Below are 24,713 nucleotides of genomic sequence, written 5' to 3' on the forward strand. Positions count from 1 at the left end.
TATTTTTGTTGTTGCTACCATGAAAGGTATTTGATTTAATTTGATTCTCAGATTGACTGTTGTTGATATATGGGAAAGCTATTGATTTCTAAACATTGATTTTTGTAACCATAGTCTCTGATGAATTTATTTGTCAATTCTGGGAGTCTCTTGACAGACTCTTCAGGATTCTCTCAATATAAGATCATATCATCAGCAAAAAGTGATAATTTGACCTTTTCTATCCCCATTTGGATGCCCTTGATTTTCTTCTGTTGGCTAATTGCTCTGGATAGAACATCTAGCACTATGTTGAATAGAAGTGGTGACCAGTGGCAACCTTATCTAGTTTCAGACCTAAGCAAGAATACTTTCGTATTTTCCCTGTTCACTATGATGTTGGCTGTGGGGTTGTCATATACAACTTTTATAATTTTGAGGTTTGTTCCATCTATACCTCTTTTGTTAAGAGTTCTTATCATAAACTCTGTTTTTATTCTGTTTATGTGGTAAATTACATTTATAGATTTGCCTGTGTCAAACTACCTTTGCATCCCTGGGATGGAAATGTAGTCACGTAGGAAGATAGCACCTTTATCTGTTCAAGGTTGTCTAACTTCACTGGTTTCTTGCTTCAAGGTGTAACTACCTTCTTCCTTGAAGAAGGAGAAAGTTAAGTTTCCCTTTGGGTAAGGCTAATTGATAAACATAAATAACATACAATTCCCCCCAACCTGTCTTTGAAAATATTCCCCTTGTCTCAGCAAATTTGGGTTCAGTCCTTATTCCCTATTCTGATAATCTTGAATCAATTATATATATACACACACACACATACACATACACACACGCATATATATATATATATATAGTTTTGAAAATCCTTGAATAAATAGAATTCAATAAAATTAAAAGCGTGTTTATCTTTGTCCAGTGTAATTTTTTACTTTGACACCAATTTGGACAATGATTTTACAGGTGATGGATAAATGAGAAGGGCACTGGGTAGAGTTGATTAATTATGAATCTATTATCATAATGTAGGCAAAGTTGTTGTAACTAAATTAAGAAGATAGTGCAGGAAGAGGCAAGCATAACAAATATTTAGAGGGCAGAATCTATAGGACATGGTGAGTATAGATTTTTAAAGATAAGAATGGGAAGCAATTTTTAAGTTTTTGGTAAAAATCAAAACTTTTGACTGGATGAATGGTGTTAAAACTCCCTGGTGAAGAGAATTAAAAATCGTATGTATGAAAATGGAGGTGAGTAAATACATTTTTTTTCCAACTGTTTGGAGTCCCCTACAAACTCTGTACCTCAGAAAACATTCACTACATGTATTGAAGGCACGGTTTGCAGAGAAAAAATTGTGTTAGTAGGAATGTTAGCAGACCTCGTGTAAACTAATATAAAATCTTAAGGCTCCCCTCCCTGCAGCAGCTGGCTGATTAGACCTCTTCTTGGCCAAATGGATCCTCTAAAAGTGAGTTGCTAGCCATGAGAAAAGAGACTACAAAGGCCTCATCACGTCCCTCTGCCTTCTTAGAGAGACATGTGAACCATTAATTTATGAACCATTAACAGGCCTAAGGCTATGCAAGACATACCTGCAAAAATATACACAACAAACCACTGGAGTCTGGGCATATGTCCTGCAGTTTTTCTCTGATCAAGATACCCTTATCTTAACTTAGTGTTCCTTTTTGTTCCTTTTCATTGACTCCTGGTCTGTTAGACAAAGCCTAAATCTTTCAACCAATTGTCAACCAAAGATCTCTAAACCCACCTATAACCTGTGAGTCCTCCCTTTGACATGTTCTGCCTTTTTGGACCAAACCAATGTATGCCTTCCATGTATTAATTTATGATTTTACCTGTAATTTATGTCTCCCTAAAATGTATAAAATCTAACTGTAACCCTACCACCCTGAGGCCATTCATTTGCTCAAGACGTTTGGGGCATGACTCTGGGTCATGGTTCTCAAATATGGCTCAGAATAATCCTCTTTATGTGGTTTTACAGAATATGGTTTCTTTTCTGTCGACATTCATCCTGAGAAAAACAGAAGTCATCTTATCTAGTTGTCTCTTTTAATACCCACCATGAATTCTTATAAATATGTTAGAAGTTGCAGAGGAGTATAAGGGGATAAGCATCTTGTACTGGGTCTCTATATTGATCAAGGCTATCTCAATACTATTATTATTTGATTAGACTTAATGTGGCAACTAGGAGTCCATTTGAGACATATAGGCAAATAATAACAGTAAACAAATTTAGATTTTGTACGTTTTTCAACCAGAACGTAAAACGCTCTGTCTCTAGGGTCATTTTCTTCACTTCATCATCAGATGGTGTCACAGTCGATTGCTGGGCTCTTGAACAAGCATATAAAATCTAAAGCAGCTATCCAAGGGTGCATTAAATATAAAATGTCTGAGTCATTCTGTCTTAAAAGGAAACATATGGGAATCTTTGCTTCCTAATAAAGAAAACAATGGGGGTGGAGGCAGCCACCACGGGATTAATCTGAATCACAAAGCTTCCAGACTCAGTAAACAGCTTGAAATGTGCAACAGTGTTAGGCTGTTAACATTCAAGTATAATAAAATTTTGGAAGGAAGGATTCATTTCACAAAAACTTTCCATAAACTCAACTATTCCACGAGCCCATATGAGCTCCTCAGGTTAATATTAAACTTCCTCTGACCACATTTATTAATTATATTCAGCACACACTTAATTTCTATGAATAATAATTTTATTGCCAAATTTTAGCCATCTCCCTCCCCCCAAAAAAAAATTAAAAATGAATTGAGTGAATTGATCTCATCTTCCCTTCTGAATCTTGTAAGAGACAACAGGAAGTGGACGTGGCCGAGGTCATTGTGGCCCTATCATGGAACTAAACTATATTTAGAATGGGGGACACTCTTGTTTCAAAGGTTCATCTTTGAAATTGAGATGATTTGTAGATTCCAGAGGTTCTGTCTTTGTGCGAGGGACAAATGAAGTGGTGCCTTCATATTCCATGGACCTGGATTAGAGCAGTTATAAGAGGACCTACTCTATTCTGACTTGGAAAAGTGCAGAGTGGGGAGAAAAAAGTTTGCCCTGTCAGATTTAAACTTATGGAAGCTTATTCTCTAAGAACAATGCGAGCTCAGTATTAAAGCTAAAGAGAATGGAGCTGCTGTGTTCATGTTTATCCGCCCCCTGCTTCTCACCTTCCACCTCTCTTTCTTCATTTCATCCTTTCCTTCTTCCTCCCTTCCTCTCATTCTTTCCTTCCATTTTGTCTTTTGTCTCTCCATAAGTCTCTTTATTTGTCCTTCCTTCTTGAGCAGTTAGAGTCCACCAAGGTGTCCTACCACTATTTTGTGACACTTGGCAAATCATTGAGGTCTTTAAAACATTCCCACCCTAATGATCTAAAAAATTTTTTCTCACTAAAACTGAGATAAACTTTAAAACTTTAAGGCTTCTAGTAGAAATCTCCATCTTTGAAGATCTGGGCATAAATCACATTGATGGTATTCTTTACTATGTTCTAGCTCTAAAGAACTGAGAAGCAGTTTATTTTTGTCAGTTGTCATAACCAGTATCCTCTAATGAAACAGAAAATTCTTCTTCCTTTCTCCACTATTCAGTATTATAATTCAGAATAACAGGATCCCAAACCACTGGGCCTCAGGAACATATTTAGGCAGAATGAAAGTACAATCCTAAATTGGAATGTGGAAAATCTTAGCTACGACTGAAATGGTCACAAAAGATTATTTAATTATTGCAAGTACTTAGGATCCACTTAATGACAGTGTTTTATTTTCCCTGAGAGCACAGACCCACTGTTCCATATACCCATCCACCCCCTGCATTTTCCAGGTCATCCACACCAGTACTTGATGGCAATATCAGCATGGCTCAGTTCCATGTATGGAAATTCAGTGGATAGTAGCACAAGAGGTTCAAGCCATTAATAGTGGAAGAAGCTGAAGGAAATAATGCAAATAATGGATTTTTATTGCCCGAATCGGATGCATATTGCTGACCTAACAAATAGTTTCCTTTTATGCTTTTGAGGTTAACTATCTAGATACCAAAATCTGATCCTCACTCTGTTTCAGGCAGGTAAATGCTAAGGCATCCTCTTAAAATAGGACATATAAATGATCAGTCTCTTGTGAGTGACTTTAAGGTAGTAAAATATATATTTTACAACCTTTTTGGGCAGATTAATCCATCAAGAAAGCAATATGATTGACTTAATAGTCAATGGACTTCAGCAAAGTGCTAGGCCCATCTTCCTGATGGTTTACACATGCTTGCCCAGGAGAGTAGAGTAAAATGATTTATACTTAAATATTAATATTATGATAAGATACCTTGAATAGTTTACACCATAATTTAATCATAAAACAATGGTGATGTGTGGATCTTGGTTGCTATAAGAAGCTTAAAAATTATCAAAACATCTTTTTTTTAGAAATTTTTGCTTCTAAGCAGCACACAAAATTTTAACAAATTATGAACCCTAAGGAGAAGAAGAATATTTATAATTATAATTTTTCATTGACATTTGATTCTGTGTATGTTAGTCATATTTTTCTGTGAAGGAGAATGAAATAAGTAGACAACAAATTAATCAGTAGATCCAAGGTAGTATTTGTGTATTTGAACTTTTATAAGGCAATGCCTATCTCATTTACATGCAAAGTATGCTATGTTAGAAAAATTAATTTCTAAATTTAGTTAGCCCAATCATAGCTGAAAGCTTAAAGGAATGCTCCTCTAATATTGTTGATACTACTAGTATAGATTTCACAATTATTACTATGCATAGGCAATACAATGTTTTCTGTTTAAATATGCATGTTTTATTTAAATGTGTATTTTAAATTCATGCTCTAACATTACCAAGATTTTGTAATTGCAAAGTTTTTAAGAACGTATTAGGTCAAAAAGGAGATTATAAAAGTTTCAAGGTACTAGCAATGTAGTTAAGGGAAGAACTGATTATATAAACCAGAATGGAATGCAAACTACAGCAATAACTCTTAAGCAGAAGGCAGGAAAGCAATTTCAAAAACAAACAAAATGGGTGTTTTGTTTATGGGATGGATAAGATAAGAAATTGTCCTTTTCTAGATAGAAAGCGATCATGGTTTTTCATAGTGTAAAAATGTAGACGTGTTACATGGGAAGGATCTTTGTCTCCTTGATGCTATGGATTAAAAATCAGGGGGAAGTATGAATGAAAAAGCAAATGGAATAGGAGGCATGTTTCTTTTCTGCACTATAAACAGACACTATAGAATAAAACAGACACTATAGAAAGTTCTGAATGCTCCCCTTGTCTCCATACCTTTTTTTTTTTTCCTTTCTTTCACTTTTTTTTCTTGTTGTTAGCTACTTTAAAATACTTCCCCTCACACTTTGGTTAACCAACAAACCACTAGGCTTACAAGTATCATTCTTGGGAAGTATTACTACGGCAGCAGTGTTATTGCCCAACCAAGTTCATCATCCACTGGTCCAGAGGAAGCCAATACACTGAGACAGCAGGGTTTACAGCAAAGGGTTTAACATCAAAGGCACCACAAAAGGAGATGGGAGGAATGTCTCAAATCCATCTCCCCAAAAGTTTGGGGAGAAAAGGTTTTTAAAGACAGTTTGGAGAGCAAAAAAAATAGGCAATTGGGTCTGCCCATTGGCTGAGCTCAGGGTATAGAAATTGTCTTCTTTGATGAGTCAGTTCTTGGGTTGGGGGTTAAGACCAGTTGAGTCAGTTCATCAGTAAAGGCAACTGGTCTGGGTGGATCAGCCAATCTACACAAATGCAGGGCCTTCAAAATACCTCAAAGTCTAGCTTCAAGTTTCACAAAGGTTATGTTATCTATTGGGAAAATTAAAAATTTTTATCACCATCAGTTATGTGATTCCTGAGTAGCTATTATAGGAAAGCAAACAAAGAGACAGTGGCTGGCTATTATCACTACTTTTAGCTATGCCTGTGTCTTCACAAAGTTTTAGGTCCTTACCACAGTTCTTGCATCCCTTTATTAATTTGTAAAGGGTGGTTTCAGGTATAAGAATGGAATTACACTAATAATACTGAGCAAGAGGCACAAAAACTAGAAAGTCCCCAGGCACAAATTGCATAGCAGTTAAAGATAAGAATTACCTCCTGAGTCAAAACTTTTCTCCTTCTAAAACTCCAACCTGCTCACCTTCAGCAAATTATGTTTGCAGGTGCTCCCCGATGCTTATCAGCTAAATAAAGCCTTCATTGGAGTCTCTCTACTATTATTTGTTTGTTTTTGTTTGCTTTTTTAGAGAGTGTCTCACTAGGCTGCCTGAGCTAGAGTGCTATGGCATCATCATAGCTCACAACAACTTCAAACTCCTGGGGTCAAATGATCTTCCTGCCTCAACCTTCCAAGTATCTGGGACTGTGGGTCCCTGCCACAATACTTTGCTAACACTTCTATTTTTAGTAGAGGTAGGGCCTCACTCGTGTCCAGGCTGGTCTTGAACTCCTGAGCTCAGGCAATCCCCTCTCCTTGGCTTCCCAGAGTGCTAGCACTATAGGCATGAGCCACTGCCCCCAGCTTACACTATGTTTTTAAAACTATACACAAAGTAATGTATTTGTGTGTCACTCATAAATGTAACTCAATGAATGATTATGAAGACACTACCTGAAAGGAATTCGATACTGGGATTGCTCTCAAGTATCAAAGACAAGTGTAAGATGCATATATTTTAAGAAGTTTTTGGGCTGGGCACAGTGGCTCACACCTGTAATCCCAACACTTGAGAGGCCAAGGCAGGTGGGTTGCCTGAGTTCACAGGTTCTAGACCACCTGAGCCAGAGCAAGACCTTGTCTCAAACAATAGCCAGGCATTGTAGTGGGCACCTATACTCCCAGCTACTTGGGAGGCTGAGGCAAGAGAATGGCTTGAGCTCAAGAGTTTGAGGTTGCTGTGAGCTATGATGCCCTGGCACTCTACCAAGGGGGACAAAGTAAGACTCTGTCTCAAAAAAAAAAAAAAAAAGTTTTTGATTATAAACTGAAAACTTTAGGAAGTATGGTTTTTCTCAAGTCTAGGAACATAATTTAAATAAGCAACCTCCCTAATTATTAACTAAGTACATCCAAATAATCATATTTGTCCTAATTTAAACAGTATTAAATATAGGTTGTATTTTTGTAAAGAAAAACATGTTTGAATGAACACATTCTTTTTTACTCAGGTAAACATAGCCTAACCCAACTAAGATAACACGGTTGAGCACCTAACAAATAATTCTATCTAGAGGCAATAAACCTGCCAAGATACAGGCACCATTATCAAACTGTACAAAGATTTTCTCCACTGTTACTTGGTCAGAAACTCCTCTAGATCTCCTTGATTACAAAATCACTTTAAGGTTATTTTTTTAAAGACATGATTATCTAGAATCACAGCACCATCATATTGACACATTTATAGCCTTGCAACTCTCACTTCAAGGGCTCTAAACAGCCCTCAAGAGCTTGTAAAAAGCTTGGACATATCTAGAGTAAATATTTTGATAGAAATAAATTCTCTCCTCCTTATAAGAAAATGTATCAGTATACTTTGGATACTTAGATTTACTTCTAATGAGTTTAATTGTCATTAACTAGAGAAATCAAAAAGAAAATTACATGCTACACTGAAACATATATACTTAGGAAGCTATTTAGAAAGTAGCTGTGCTAATAATGTTTGTCTGTGCATTTGGTGGTAAATCAGCATTGATTAAGCAATTCTAAATGGCTCTGTACAATTAAGGACTCCAATTGGGCTGTATTCTAAGAGGCCCTGGAGAGTAAATAGTAAATGAATGAACATCCAAATGAAATATACTTTATTAAGGTATGGATTTTTTTTTATCTGTAGGCTTATACTTCATTTGTTTTAGAAAATTAAAGTTTTAATCTAATTTGAGCAAGATGAGATAATGTATGTGACTAAATAGAGATGTATTTGTGATTCACCATAGAATTTGGGGAACATTGAACTTCAGGCATTTGTTAGACAATGAAAATATTAAATATTTTGATGTGTGAATTCCAGGGTTTTTTTTTTTGTTTGTTTGTTTGTTTGTTTGTTTTAGTTAGCTGTCATCTATACATATATAAATACATATAATATGTATAATCATAATTATAATTTCCCCTAAATGATGGAAAATTGTCAGGCTCCTTTCATCTTATTGATCTACCATCTCCAGCATTTAGCTTCCAAGGTGTTGCTCAGATTCTTCAAAATGACAGAAGATTTTTAGGTGTCACATTTGGACACAACTTCCTCTCAAATTCCATTGGTTTATTCACAGCAATAATTAATTACAAGGGATCTGGAAAATGTCATCTCGCAGTTTTCTGAAATAAAGGAAAAATATGGGAATCCTGTATGTCTATATGTCTATAGGATAAACAAACATAGTGAAATATAAACTTACTTTCACCCCAGAAAAAGGAAACCTTTTGAACATACACAATCCTTTTCAATAACAGTTAAATAAATTTTTTATTAGACAAAAATTGAATATTTATGCTTTTATAAAACATAGTATTTAGTTCATAATTAGTAACACAATATAATGTACCACTAAATAAGGAATTCATAAGATAGAGCTGGCCATAAACATATAAACAATGACATCTTAAAAAGAAAACCCTTTCAATAGCTTCTACATTAAAATGAAGTTACATTACTAATTTGCTGTTTAACTACACACATATCAAAATCAGTGGATTCAGTCAAAGCAGTATTTGGAGAAAGAATCATACACCTAAAAGCATTCATTAGGAAAAAAACAACAAAACTGAGAAGAATTTAATTTTCTTTTAATTTCAAACTAGAAAAAGAGTAGAAAATTCAAGCTTTTCCAAGTAGAATGGTAAGACTAACAAAGACAAAAACAGAAGACTGTAATTTGAGGTAAAAGAACCAAGTCATTAAAATGAACCCTGTACTGCTTACAATTTAAAACGTTGAATAAATCATTTTAAGGATCTCCTTGAAAAATATAAAATAATTGACAACTAAGGAAGAAATTACTAGAACAAAGTAGTAGGGAAAAGAAAGCATAAATTCCAGAAAAATAAGAAAAGCCAAGAAGTCATTTTGCCTTAGGAATATTTATAATTTCTAAAAGATTTAAACTTCTTTTTCAAGTCCATACAGGGCAAAAGAAGCGAAACAAACGTCAAAGCCCAGGATTTTAAGAAGGGGAAGATGTAATGTACATTTTAACAGAGACTTTCCCCACATTAAATTGTTGCTGGAAAATCTCCAAAAGATGTATCAGTGTCCTGGTCTATATAAAGTATCCTGGGCTATGGGAAACTCAAGGCTTGAACTTGGTCTGAAATTGTCCTGAGCTAACAGTGCCATCCGGACACCTTGTAACACATATGTAAATCCTCTTTAGATAAAGCCTACTTTTTCTAGACCTCAAATAATTTCTTTAAATAATTTCTTCAAGCAATTTTTAAGTACAATGTGCAGCACAAAGTTAGAGATATCTCAGACTTCAGAAAGAACCAATGGAGAAAACAGAATGGAAAATATTTGTAGCATACAGAATAGACAACGGGTTAAGTGCCAGAATATAAAAATTTGAAGACAACAAGAAAAGATGACTTCTTAAAAGGCAGGAAAAGTAAGAATATAATTGAGGCATTCACACACCAAAGGATACCAAATTGCCAATTTAAGCATGTGAAAAATATTCAAAATCAAAGTAATTATGAAAATGAAAACACAATATTTTTTCTTCATTAGCTTGAGAAGAGTTTTAAATAAATATCAGTAATATTTATTTAAAAATCAATTGCTAAAAATTGTTTGAAAAATTAGCATTTTCAGACACTGTTAATAATGAATATTGTAGTTTTTAAAGTACACTTGCCAATGCCTACCAAATTTAAAATGAACATACATAAGCACATATCATCTGACTCAGCAGTTTTATTTCATAAGCACATATCATCTGACTCAGCAGTTTTATTTATATATGAGGGCTACCTGGAAATAATCCAGCCATGTAATATGAAAAAGTGGAGACATTTATTGAAAAAGATGTATTAACAATGGCTGGGGATCTTCCAGGAATTCTTTATATTTACTCTAAAGTATGGCAATGATAATATATAAGAGGTCTGACACTCATCCTAGAAAAAGTGCTACGTACCTCATTGCTGAATGGTTACCTTTGAAGCACTCTCCTTGGGAAGCTATGCACTGAACCATCAGCTAGTATCCTTCAAAGCAATTTTGGAACTCTTTTTTTGGAATGACCATAAAAGCTGTTGACATACTACCTTTGATGTGTTGGATATCATTAAAATGTCTTCCTTTCAATATTTCCTTTATTTAGGGGTAAATAAAAAAGTCATTGGGGGACAGATCAGGTGAGTAGGGAGGGTGTTCTATAAATTCCCTCTCAGACTGTTGTGTGAGCTGGTGCATTATTACGATGCAAGAACTGAGTTGGCAAAAAAAGTGCAGGTCATTTTTGTCTAACTTTTTCATGCACACTTTGCAGCACTTCTAAATAGTAAACTCGGTTCAACTATTTGTTCAGTTGGTATAAATTCATGATTAACAATCCTCTGATATCAAAAATAGTTAGCAATGGGTAGTGCCTATGGCTCAAAGGAGTAGGGCACTGGCCCCATATATCAGAGGTGGTGGGTTCAAAACCAGCCCCAGCCAAAAACTGAAAAAAAAAAAAAAATGGTTAGCAACATTCTTTCGACTCTTGATTTGCACTGACAGAAATTTTTGATCATGGAGAACTGGCTTACTTCCATTGTGCACTTTTACACTTTGTCTCAAGGATATATCGGTTACACCCATTTTTCATCACCAGTGATAACAGGGCCAAAGACATCATGTTGTCTCTCTAGAAGGTCAGGGCAAACTTCTACTCTCCTTTGCTTTTGTTCATCAGTCAGCTCCTTCACAATCCTTTTTGCACACAACTTTCTTGTGGCAAGATTTTCAGGTAAGATTTTCCTAACTGCTTCAATGTTTACTTGGTATGCTTCTCACAGCCAGCCAATGATTTTGACACACAATACAGTGAATTTTTGCAGTGTTTCCATCATTTCTGTTTGTTACCTGCTGCCCTGTCCTCTCTTTATAAATGATTTTTTTTCTCTACCCTCAGAAAAAATATTTACTCCATTTATACACTGCCATTTTCTTCATGGCATTACTTCCATAAACTTGTATTCACATGTTCTTCATTTCACTTCTGTGCTTGCCAAGTTTAACAAGAAACTTAATGTTTGTTCATTGCTAATTCAAGCTCCAATATTTTTGCAAAATGTACACAAAATATGTAACAACAATAATGAACACCATTCTGCGAGACACCAGCACATGTCAACACAAACGCAGCTATGAGACGCAGATATACCAAGTTGTGAAAACTTACCAAGTTGTTTGTACACGCCACCAATATAAATGCACAGTGGCAAGTTTGCAAACTTTATTTTCAGACCTTTAAGTGTCATTTGCATTATTGTATATAACAGACAAAACCAGAAAACCCCAGATGTTCATCAATAAAAGAAGACTCGAATATGTCATCACATATCCAGTCAATCGTATTCTTATTTTAAGCAACACAGGAAATAGTGAGGTAGATCTAAATGTCTTGATATACAAAAAAAATCCAAGCTATTTTAATGTGAAAAAATAAAATAAAAGGAACAATATAGCTAGTGATTATAGCATGATACAAAAATTTGCATAAAATGTTAAGTATATGCATTTTTTCTTGATGAATATGTGAAAGATATTAACTATGATCACACTTAAAAAGAAGAACTAGTTTGAGAAAAAAGATTTATCATTTTAACTGTTCCATTCCTTTTCTGTTTCCTTTTAAAACATATATGTATATATGTTTATGTTTTATTTTAAATAAAACTATTTATTTTTAATTTTTAAATGCATAGCTTAATGCTAATTTATAATTTAAAAAATACTTTAACATAAAATTTTAAAATAATTTTTTATTCCAAATAATGTATTTTAAATAATTAAAACTTTAACAAAATAGTGATAAGGTGATGACTTTCTTGCGCATCATCTTCCTGACCTTTCCTAACTTGCCCTGTGTGCAGTGCCCCTCAGTGTCTTACTGATCACTTTCCTCCCAGATGCTCCCAACAAGAAGTCAGGCTCCCCACTAACCCAGTTTGTGGAGATAAGCAAGTGTTTCTCCTTTTTTGTACTCCTTCTGGACAGGGCTAGAATCACTCAAAATCTGTGAGCTTCTTCTTCAAGGTAAAACTATGACCATTATGTATATAAAAATCTCAGCTTGGAAATGCTGACATTTTTTTTTTGAAGATACAATAGTAGTTATTCAGTTGTTCAGCCAACAAAAAGGACATGGTCCGCTTGTTCAAAATGTTTATATTCTCTCCAGTTACTATGTTTTCAATCTATTTCATGTTAATTATTACTGGTTCCTAATTTGAATTTTATCTCAGTATTTTTAAGGTTTTATCTTTAATTTCTTTAATCAAGAAAACAATGCAAATTCTGGTAGGCTGAACTAAATATTAATTTTATAAGTTATGAAAAATTACTAATTTGGCTGTCTCCTTTTAGAATTTTTTAAAATGTGAGTTTTCCCTTCTGAAATCTATTTTTTAAAGCTCAGGATTTATTTCTGTTCTATTTGGTTGAAATCATATGGTGACTATAATTTAAATTAATTCTAGTAATCAAGAAAAAAGACCATCATACGCTTAAATTATCAATTCTGGCTCTCTCCTACAGCCCACTCCCCACCTCCCACTCCCCAACCCACCGCCATAACTCACTTTTTAGCCTTTCGCCTCTGGGTATGGTGTTTTTATTTCATTGCTATCACACACAACATTAGGCTCCAGGGATGCAAAAAATGTTTTCCCAGATGATTTCCAAACTCAATCCATCCTTCAGTAATTACATTTGTAGGTAATGGAAAAGAAACCATTAATGCAGAGTGCTTTTAAATCATAATTAATTGCACATGCAAATGCACTACTAAATTTGGATGCTCAATTAGATAGTTAATTGCATTGAAAATGAAAGTATGCCCTTAAATTGACGACCATGGGCCCTGGCCCACCTGTGTGCATCCTAATACTTAAACAAACAACTTTCTCCTTTCTTGATATAATTGCAGGAAGGGAAAGGGAAAAAAAATGCCACCTGCAGAAAGTGGAAGACACAGCCAATCATAACTGTCACACAATTTACATCTGTAATACAGATCTTCTATTTTAAACAAGATCCTTTTAAGATGTGGCACCCTGGGGATTCCAGGAGATTCAGTACTTTCAAAAACATTTTACTTATGAAGGAAATGCTGTGCTTACACAAGTTTATTTTTTTGAAAATATGGGAGACATTTTCCTAAGGGCCTTTAACGCCTATATTATTTAGTATCTTGAAGCTCTGATATAAGAGAGCATTAGTTAAATTGGAACATTTTAATTATTATATCAATATTATTACCAATAAAAATATTGTCTTACATTTACATAGCAATGAATGACAGTGTAATATTTAGTACATAATTACCTAGATCATCACTCCTACATGAAAACTCCATGGGATGAGAATTAGATGGGCTGTGACTGACATGTTAGGAGTGGGAAACTATGATTCAGAGAGGTGGTATGATTTGCCCCAAAAAGTTAGGAAAGGAATTATAAACCCCATTTTTAAACTTGGTCTGAGGGTCTCATTTTAAATCAGTGGTGAGTATTAAAAAATATTCTTTGTGAAATAAGTGAACCTAAAATCTCTAGCATACCCAGTTATATCTGAAAAAAAATGTGATTATTTTATAAATTGAATAATAAATCATCTTAAGAACAAAAGTAGCATGTTACGCAGAATAATGGCCTTCACCCCAAAATGCCAATATCTTAGTCCTTAATCCTGTGAACTGATTAGGTTATACAACAAAGAAAAAATAAGGTTACAGATGGAGTTAAGGTTGTTAATTACCTCTCTTAAAAATAGGTGCTGGGTTGCATGGATTGCAACCCAGTGTAATCACAGAGATCCTTAAAAATGGAAGAGTGGGGCGGCGCCTGTGGCTCAGTGAGTAGGGCGCCGGCCCCATGTGCCGAGGGTGGCGGGTTCGGACCCAGCCCCGGCTAGGCTGCGACAGAAAAATAGCCGGGCGTTGTGGCGGGCGCCTGTAGTCCCAGCTGCTCTGGAGGCTGAGGCAAGAGAATCGCGTAAGCCCAAGAGTTAGAGGTTGCTGTGAGCCGTGTGACGCCACGGCACTCTACCCGAGGGCGGTACAGTGAGACTCTGTCTCTACAAAAAAAAAAAAAAAAATGGAAGAGTGGGGCAAAGAGAGGCTGGATGAAGATGTGACCTAGAAGAAAGGCAACATTTCTGGTGTGTATGATGGAGAGAAGAAGCCATGGGCCAAGCAGTGTAGGAAGGACTGCTATGAACTAGAAAAGGCCAGGACATCAGTTCTTCCCTAAAGCAACCAGAAAAGAACACAACCCTGTTGACATTTTGATTTCAGCCCAATGTAATCTGTGTCAGAAGTCTGATTTCCAAAACTTGTCAGATAATAAAATGTGTTGTTTTAAGCTTCTAGCTGTAATTATTCATGTCTGAAAATAAGAAACTAATACAAATTGTGTCTAAAATGTGTGCAGCTGAACAGCAAACAAGTCCTTATAGAATACACAAAGAATGTCTCTTAAATGTTGTTGACAACCCAGAGTGACATAACCACACATGGCATTTGCCTCTCAAGCCATCTCACTTCATTGCATCTCAGAAGGCATTCCTGGTCGTCTTCTTCTTCTTTTTTTTTTTTTTTTCTTGAGAGCTTACTCACTGCCACTGAAATTGCTAGTCAGAGAAGATTCACAGGCTGTTGCAATGCATAGACGATTATTTCTATTTTACATTTTACACAAACAAGACTGGTCAGGCTGGTCGGGGAAGGTCTGTGGATGATGATATAAGCTGATCAACTCTTCTTTGAACTATAGGCTTGGTATTATGGATTGATTTCTTACTTACTCATAAGTAATCCTAAACATGATTCAACATAAAAGTAACTTGAAGACATAGGAAGTGACATGAAAGAAGCGTGTCTAGATTTTACCTAAGTTGACTTGCACCTTAAAATTACTAGGGTGTGTGCCAAACAAATAATGTTTGAGTAAAATTTGGACAATGATACAATTTTATTAATTCCAACAGATTGTCATATTTTAACAAATGAAAAATCAGCATTCTTCGTGGAACTAACAACATCTTACAATCACTCCTAGCAAGATGAGTGTCCACAATTTGGTCATAGCTATTCTTATTTGTCATCGTTTCCATTAAATTACTGATGATGTTCCTATTGCAGGTAAAGGCGAATTGGCATCGAATGAAAAGTTGGCGTAAACAAAATGGTACAGGAACAGTGAGGCAAATATTTATTGCTGGAGGAAAAACTAAAATTCTTTTATTTTTTGGCAAAGCAACAACCAAAGTTTGAGAAGAAAATGTTGACAAGTAAAATAATGAAACTGCATTATGAGGAGGGATATTGAGACAGATTTTGTTACTGGGATATGGAAAAGGATTGCCTATTAGACTCCAAACAATGTAACAAAAGCAGGGGGAATTGACAAGTTCCTAGCAGTATATGAAAGAAATTTTAAAGCAAGCAGAAGCTACTGTGACTAATTCATCCATCGTGAAGGACATTTGTGAAAGTATTGACTCATAATTTAATCAGCCACATTCTTTCTTAATAATATAGTCATTTATATTTCAGATTAGATTTTAAAAATAGCAACAGGTAGGTAAGTGGAGAAACAAGATGAGTGATTTAGTTTATGTGTGTATATTGCTCCTAAGACATAAAATGGAGATAATTTAGAAAAATAGAATGGAGATACATCTCACCTAACAGGTATGGGGGTGTCAAATCTCACAGGTGAAGGGCTCAACTGCAGCTTGGATTTTAGCTAGTGAATGCAAACAATGTAACCTAATCTTTGTATCCATATATCAATCTGAAATTAAAAAAAAAGAATGTAGATACATCTGAAAATTTGGTTCTACTTAATTTTATTACAGAATAACTGGAACAACGTAACTTCTCTGAATCTCTTTTTAATCTATACAATGGGATACTATTTATTTATAGTTTTGATGCAAGGATTAAATTATCTTTTCATCTTCTTCATATGTTCACGTGTCAGTTGTGGGAGAACTTGCAAGAAACTTGGAGTCAAAATTCAGGAATTCGATTTCTGGCTCTGCCCTTCTCATGTGAGCTGATTTCTTAGTTGCTTTGGTGGCCAGCAAATGGTCCCTTGTGTAACCTCCCCTCCCCCCAACACACACACACCAGACGAGGTTTCCTCTCTGTAACCAAAGGTGTATGGTGGAAATGATGTTGTGTCACTTCTGAGATTAGGTTATAAAACTCCATCTTCTGTTTTAGGCATGTATTTCTTTTCTCTCTTACTCACTTTAGGGGAAACGAGCCACTTGAGCGTACACACAACCCAGTGGCGAGACCTCCAAGGCAAGAAATGGAGACTTTCAGACAAGGAAGGAAATGAGGAGTCTTGGTGTGAGCCATTGGGGTGAGTCTTCTCAGCAGCAGAGCCTGCAATTCCAATCAGGGCTTTACACGATGATGCAACCCAAGGTACACGAAACCACATGCAAAGCTTAGAGCCAAAACCATCCAGCTATGCCCCTCTGGGATTTCTGACACTCAGAAAGTGTAGGATGATACTTTATTGTTTCAATCCACGATGTTTTAAGACAATTTTTTGCACAGTAATAAAAGAGTCTCTTGTCTGAAAAAATGAAACTAAAACTCACTTCATGGGAATTTTGGAAGGGTAAAAAGAGAGCAAGTTACAAACTGTAAAGTATTAGTTCCAATGCTAATTATTAATATTAATTTTATATGTCCATTTACATACGAAGGTAACATGGGTGCTCTTAGATTTCGCCTTAATTCTAAATAAATCGTGGAGAGATACTGTGTCAGCAGTTCCTCAGGTTTAGTGATTTGCTAGAGGGACCCCCAGAATGCAGAAGAACTGTTATACTCATGGGTATGGTTTATTGGTATGAAAGGACAGATGGAAGTCAGCAAAGGCAGAAGGCACTTAAGGCAGAGTACCAGACAGATGAGGCACTAGCTTCTAGTTGTTGTCTCCCAAAGCAATGTACAGACAACCTTTAATTCTCCCAGTAATGATGTGTGATAAAACACACAGAGTATTGTCAACCAGGGAAGCTCACCTGAGCCTTGCTGTCCAGGGTTTTAATTGGAAGTTGCTCAGTTCACTGTGCACCACTCATATGGCTAATCTTAGTTATTCAGACTCTCAATCCTCCAGAGGTCAAACGAGTATAATATGGCCCAAACCCATAAATCACATTGTTAGTGTAAATTCCCTGGTGTGGTTCAAGTTTCCAGGTATACAAAGAAACTTGTCTATCAGGATCAGCCATGGGACTTGTGATTATCCTCCGCAAGCCAGCAAAGGCCAATCTTTTCTCTGGAATGTTCAGAGTTTGCACTTACCAAGCCAGCTGAGTTAGCTTTTTACTGCACAGATATATTTCTGAAGATGTATGGTTTGCATTTATTTCTTTATCTATGAAACATCTTCACCATGCAATCAGGTCTACCTTTTACTATTACAGGGGAAGTTTGGGATTAAGTTATGCTCATGCCTGAAGGGAACCCCAGGCTGGTTATTGTATATGGAGGAAGGACTCTGCAAAGAATTCCATCGTCCTCCAGAGAATCAATGGGAAAAGCCCCAAATGTCATAAATGTGACTCTCTGCCTCAGATGCCCAGCTAGCTTCAGTAGCCCAGCAGATACTAATGGAGCATGTTCCAGAGAAAACACTGTGAGCCTAATATGCAGATCTTGGTATTGTGATTTCTTTCTCCCCTGACTATTTGTGCAACATTTTCTGTATCTTTCTCAGGGTCCTCATTAATAAACTTAAAGGGTAATAAAGCTTTCATACATACTGATGGCTTTCTTAGCTAAGGAGACAACAACCAAAGGAAATAGACAACCTACACAATGGGAAAGGATATTTGCATATTTTGAATTGAACAAAAGCTTGATAACTAGGATCTACAGACAATTCAAATCAATCAACATAAAAAGAGCCGATAATCCTTTATATCACTAGGCAAGAGAAATAACTGGAATCTTCTTTTAAAAAGACAGACAAGAAGCTAGTGAATGATGCCCCATGATTATATCAATGTACACAGCTATGATTTAATAAAAAAGAATAGAAAAAAATAAAATAAAAAGACAGACAAATGGCTAACAAACATATGAAAAAATGCTCCCCGTACATAATTATTAGAGAAATGCAAATCAAAAGCACCCTGAGATATCATCTAACCCCAGTAAGAATGGCCCACATCACAAACTCTCAAAGCTACAGATTCTGGCATGGATGTGGAAGGCAACACTTTTACACTGCTGGTGGGACTTCAAACTAATACAACGTTTTTGGAAGGAAATATGGAGAACCCTCAAAGAAATCAAGCCAGACCTTCCATTTGATCCTGCAATCTCATTACTGGGCATCTACGCAGAAGAAAAAAAATCCTTTTACCATAGGACACTTGCACCAGACTGTTTATCACAGCTCAATTTACAGTTGCCAAAATGTGGAAACAGCCTAAATGCCCACCAACCAAGCAATGGATTAACAAGCTGTGGTATATGTATACCATGAAATACTATTCAGCCATCAAAAAAAGATGGAGACGTTACATCTTTTGTATTAACCTGGATGGAAGTGGAACATATTATTCTTAGTAAAGCATCACCAGAAGGGAGAAGCAAGAATCCTATGTACTTAATTCTGATACGAGGAAAATTAATGATCTAGTACATGGTGAGGACTGGGGAATGGGAGAGCAGAGAGAGGGAAGGAGGGCAGGGGTGGGGAGTCACGGTGTATGACACACATTTGGGGGGTGGGACACAATTATAAAAGGGACTTTACCTAACAAATGCAATCAATGCAACCTGGTTTTTGTGTCCTCAATGAATCCCAAATTAAAAAAAAATAAAATCACACAATTAGGAATTTTAAAAATAAATATTTGCTAAAAGTATAGTTGGGTTCAATGTGCTATATTCTCTAGATGAGGAAAGTGATGAATGCTTTATATTATTCATAAAAACTGGAGAAATCAAGAAAAAAAGAAAGAACTGGAGAAATCAGTGTAGATTTTTTTGTGGCAGACTGTTATGATTAAAGCTCATCTTTGCGTGGAGTAATGGATTAGTAATGAGAAAAAAATCAGAATAGTTAGAAGATCTGTGTGATCTTGAGTGAGGTTATGCCAGCAAGAAAGGAGGTGGGAATATATTTGGGGGATGAGTAGCTATTTTCACTGTGAAATCATGAGGTTAGATCTTTAATAACTCTGGTTTAGAAAAACTCAAACAGAATTCAGAAACTCCAACCACATTTAGTCATATGGCAAATTTAAACTGTCAGGCACTTTTATGAAACACACTGGTAAAGGGGAGTTTCTATTTCCATCTCTAACCCCTCTGAAATGATTCTCCTGTTTTTGGTTTGTTTCCAATCTACCTTGCTACCTTTCAATGTAGCTGCTGTTTTTTCTCTCTAATTTTATCCTCATCTTCCTATTTGGACTTCATCTTCAACATTTTTCAGCTCTGCCTCTACTTGCTGATTATTCCATTATCCCACAATGTCTATATCCACTGTAAACTCCTTCAAATAAATTATCTCTCAGCTCTTTCATTTCCAGACCCTTCTTTTGTCTGTTGACAAACCTATATGGTCAATGTATGGGAGAGTCTCATGACATAAAAATAAATAAGAATTTTGATTTATACCAAACTATAGAGAAATATAACCTTCTGTTTTGAGACAACCAACTTTGTATTTGAAGTGGTTCATTGCCTTTAGCCTCTCCTAGGGCAAGGAAACTACCTTATAAAGCAGGAGGCCTCTGCATTGACCCACATCAAACTTATCAGTAGAGGTGAATCCCTTCCAGCCTTCTGAATTCTATTCTCCCAATACAGCCTTTATATCTCATATTTTTCAGCTTCTAGTCATAAAAATCCCTTTTAGTAGCTACACAAAGAATACAAGGTTATCCCCATAAGCCATGCTTCCATGTAGATGTAGAAATAGATTAAGCAGAGATTGATTAATGCAGCTCAAATTTAGTTTGAACAATAATCACAAGAGCAACAGGACCAGTTCTCTGGTCTGCAGAGGAAGGGCTGCCTTGCCAGTTTCTACAGCACCATCAGTGCCCTATATCAGAGGTCCACTGGCCACCATTTATTCCAGAAGGGTCTCCTTGACTAGATGGAAGGTAAATCCCTTCTGGTGTTTTAATTTAAGAAAATTTGAAACTTTCATGGTCTTCACAGATGAGTAATCACAATGTGAGGACAGGGTCTTCAGATGGCTTAAAACTAAACTCATCTTCAACTTCAGTTGAAAGGATATGGTTACTTTGAGTTTCTAGAACTAACTTGAGGATCCACTTTCAAGAGGTCAGCTCACCTTCCCTGAACACAATCTTCCTCTTAGGCTGTCCCTTTTGCTACTGGGTCACTATCTCAGACATGGGCATGCTTTCCTCTCTGTGATAATGAATGCCATCTGATACTTCTAAACTCATTACTAGAACAATCCATAAAATTCCAAGTGATCACATTCTTGATTTGTGGTACAGTATGAAAGTGAAGTACTGAAAAGAGTACAGTTTACTACTCACTCACCACAGCATAATACAACTCCAAGACATAACTGGTAATTGTTCAAAACAGGAAAGCTCTGCATACTTGAGAAGGAAGAAGATGGTTGATGGAAAATAGTTATAGGGGCTTGATTAGCATGAACATACCATAGCCTGCTTTGCTTGAGTCAGACCTGTTTACAACTCTTGCTGTGGAATGATTATTAAAAGCACATCTTTTACTCTAAAAAGTATCTTCAATTAGACAATAAATTAGATGGCAACCCTAAACTTAACTGGTGGGAGTCCACATGGTCACCCTTAGAGAAATGAAAAAAAAAGTTTTCAGGAAAAGCAAGAGGAGGGGAGAGCCAGAAGTCTCCGCATACCCTGGGAAGGGCTACAGGTAAGCATGGTCAACACCGCAGAAAGAGCAAGAATTCTGAGATGATTGAATGTAGTAATCAGGCAGTCACTGGTGACTTCTAGAGAGCCGCTTCTGAATATTTTTGAAGTAGAGATTGTAATTAAAAAGAGAGAGAGAGAAGCAAGAGACGAGTTCTGTACTTGTTACCTATGGTTTAGAAACAAGTTAAGTGAAGGAATGAAATTCTAAATGTGGAAAATCTATGAATGGATTAATCTTAAAAAAGAAAAAGGAAAATAAAAAAAGCTCAATATATGGAAACGTGCTTAACATAAGAAGGTAATTGAAGTTAGAATTATGAATAATATCATTTGAAATTTTATTTATTTATTTTTATTTCAATAAATGTAAGGTGCACAAGTGATTTTTGATACACGGATGAATTGTATAATGCTACGTCAAAGCTTTTAGTGTACTCATCACCAAAATAGTGTATATGGTAGCCAATAGGTAGATTGTTAATCCTTCATGCCCTCCCACCCTCTACCCTATTTAGTTTGCAATGTCGATTATACCACTGCCAGCCCATATATACCTCTCATTTAGCTCCTGCTTATGGTGAGAACATGTGGTATTTACGTTTCTGTTCCTAAGGTACTTCATGTAGAAAAATGGTTACATCCAAGTTGCTACAAAAGATGTTATTTCATTCCTTGTTATGGCTGAGAAATACCGCATGATCTGTCTATCTATCTATCTATCTATCTATCTATCTATCTATCTATATGTATCACCATGGTATATATATATCACATTTTCTTTACTCCACTCATCAGTTGATAAGTACTTAGATTGAGTTCATATCTTTGCAGTTGTGAATTGTGTTGCTATAAACATTTGGGTCTTTTTATTATTATTATTATTGTTGGGGATTCATTGAGGGTACAAGAGACCAGGTTACACTGATTGCACTTGTTAGGTAAAGATCCTGTTACAATTATGTCTTGCCCCCAAAGGTGTGCCACACACCAAGACCCCAACCCACTCCCTCCTTCCCTCTCTCTCTTCCTTTCCTCACCCCTCCCTCCTTCTTTCTCTCTCTGCTCTCCCCTTCCCCAACTCCCACCATATCATTAATTGTCCTCATATCAAAATTGAGTACATAGGATTCATGCTTCTCCATTCTTATGATGCTTTGTTAAGAATAATGTCTTCCACTTCCACCCAGGCTGTAAAGTCTCCAATTTTTTTAATGGCTGAATAGTATTCCATGGTGTACATATACCATAGCTTGTTAATCCATCCCTGGGTTGGTGGGCATTCAAGCTATTTCCACATTTTGGTGATTATAAATTGAGCTGCACTAGTTTATAAACAGTCTAGTGCAAGTGTCCTTAAGATAAAAGGATTTTTTTCCTTCTGGGTAGATATCCAGTAATGGGATTGCAGGATCAAATAGGAGGTCTAGTTCTTTGAGGGTACTCCATACTTCCTTCCAAAAAGGTTGTATTAGTTTGCAGTCCCACCAGCAATGTAAAAGTGTTCCCTTCTCTCCACATCCACACCAGCATCTGCAGTTTTGAGATTTTCTTGCTGGGGTTAGATGGTATCTCATGATGGTTTTGATTTGCATTTCTCTAATAATTAGGGATGATGAGCATTTTTTCATATGTTTGTTAGCCATCCATCTGTCTTCTTTAGAGAAGGTTCTATTCATGTCTCTTGCCTGTTGATATATGGATTAATTTGAATTCTCTGTAGGTCCCAGTTATCAAGCTTTTGTTCAATTCAAAATATGCAAATGTCCTTTCCTATTGTGTAGGTTGTCTATTTGCTTTGGTTGTTCTCTCCTTAGTTGTACAGAAGCTTTTCAGTTTAAATAAGTCCCACATGTTTATTTTTGTTGTAGTTGCAATTGCCATGGCAGTCTTCTTCACAAAGTCTTTCCACAGGCCACTATCTTCCAGTATTTTTCCTATGCTTTCTTTGAGGATTTTTATTGTTTCATGCCTTAAATTTAACTTCTTTATCCATCTTGAATCAATTTTTGTAAATGGAGAAAGGTGTGGATCCAGTTTCAGTGGATATCCAATTCTCCCAGCACCTTTTATTGAATAGGGAGTATTTTCCCCAGTGGACACTCTTGTTTGGTTTATCAAAGATTAGGTGGCTATAAGTTGTTGGTTTCATTTCCTGGTTTTCTATTTGATTCCAAATCTCTATGTCTCTATTTTTGTGCTAGTACCACACTGTCTTGAACACTATGGCTTTATAGTATAGCCTAAAATCTGGTATGCTGATGTCTCTGTTTTTTTTTTTTTTATTACTAAGAACTGCCTCAGCTGTATAAGTTTTTTTCTGGTTCTATACAAAAGGCAGAATCATTTTTTCCAAGTCTTGAAAGTACGATGTTGGTATTTTAATATGGATGGCACTGAATTGGTAGATTGCTTTGGGAAATATAGACATTTTAACAATGTTGATTTTTCTGAGCCATGAACATGGTATGTTCTTCCATTTGTTAATATCCTCTGCTATTTCCTTTCTTTGGGTTTCATAATTTTCTTTATAGAGGTCCTTCACCTCTTTTGTTAGGTATGTTCCTAGGTATTTCATTTTCTTTGAAACTATGGTGAAGGGAGTCGTGTCCTTAATTAGCTTCTCATCTTGGCTGTTATTGGCGTATACAAAGGCTACTGACTTGTGGACATTGATTTTATATCCTGAGACATTACTGTATTTTTTGATGATTTGTTTGAGTCTTTGGGGTTCTCTAAGTATAAGATCATGTCGTCAGCAAAGAGGGAGAGTTTGACCTCCTCTGCTCCCATTTGGATGCCCTTTATTTCCTTGTCTCACCTAATTGTATTAGGAAGAATTTCTAGCACTGTGTTGAATAGTAATGGTAACAGAGGACAACCTTATCTGGGCCCAGTTCTAAGAGGAAAAGCTTTCAGTTTTACTCCATTCAGTAAAATATTGGCTGTGGGTTTGTCATAGATAGTTTTGATCAGTTTAAGAAATGTGCCACTTATGCCTATACTCTTCAGTGTGCTAATTAGAAAAGGATGCTGGATTTTATCAAATGCTTTTTCTGCATCTATTGAGAGGATCATGTGATCTTTATTTTTGCCTCTGTTAATATGGTGGATAACGTTTATGGACTTGCGTATGTTAAACCAGCCTTGCATCCCTGGGATGAAACCTACTTGATCATTATGTATGACTTTTTTGATGATAAGCTGTAATCTATTTGCTAGGATTTTATTGAGAATTTTTGCTTCTATATTCATTAGTGAATTGGTCAGAAATTCTTTTTAGTTGGGTCTTTTCTTGGTTTTGGTATCGGGTGATGTTTGCTTTGTAGAACATGTTGGAGAAGATTCCTTCCTCCTCAACTTTTTGGAATGATTTCTGCAGTATGGGAATAAGTTCTTCTTTGAAGGTTTGATAGAATTCTAGTGTGAAGCCATCTGGACCAGGGCATTTTTTTGTTGGAAGATTTTTTGTTTCTTTGATCTCAGTGTTTGAAAT

This window comes from Nycticebus coucang, chromosome 1, assembly GCF_027406575.1.
Source record: "Nycticebus coucang isolate mNycCou1 chromosome 1, mNycCou1.pri, whole genome shotgun sequence".
Classification (NCBI taxonomy): Eukaryota; Metazoa; Chordata; class Mammalia; order Primates; family Lorisidae; genus Nycticebus; species Nycticebus coucang.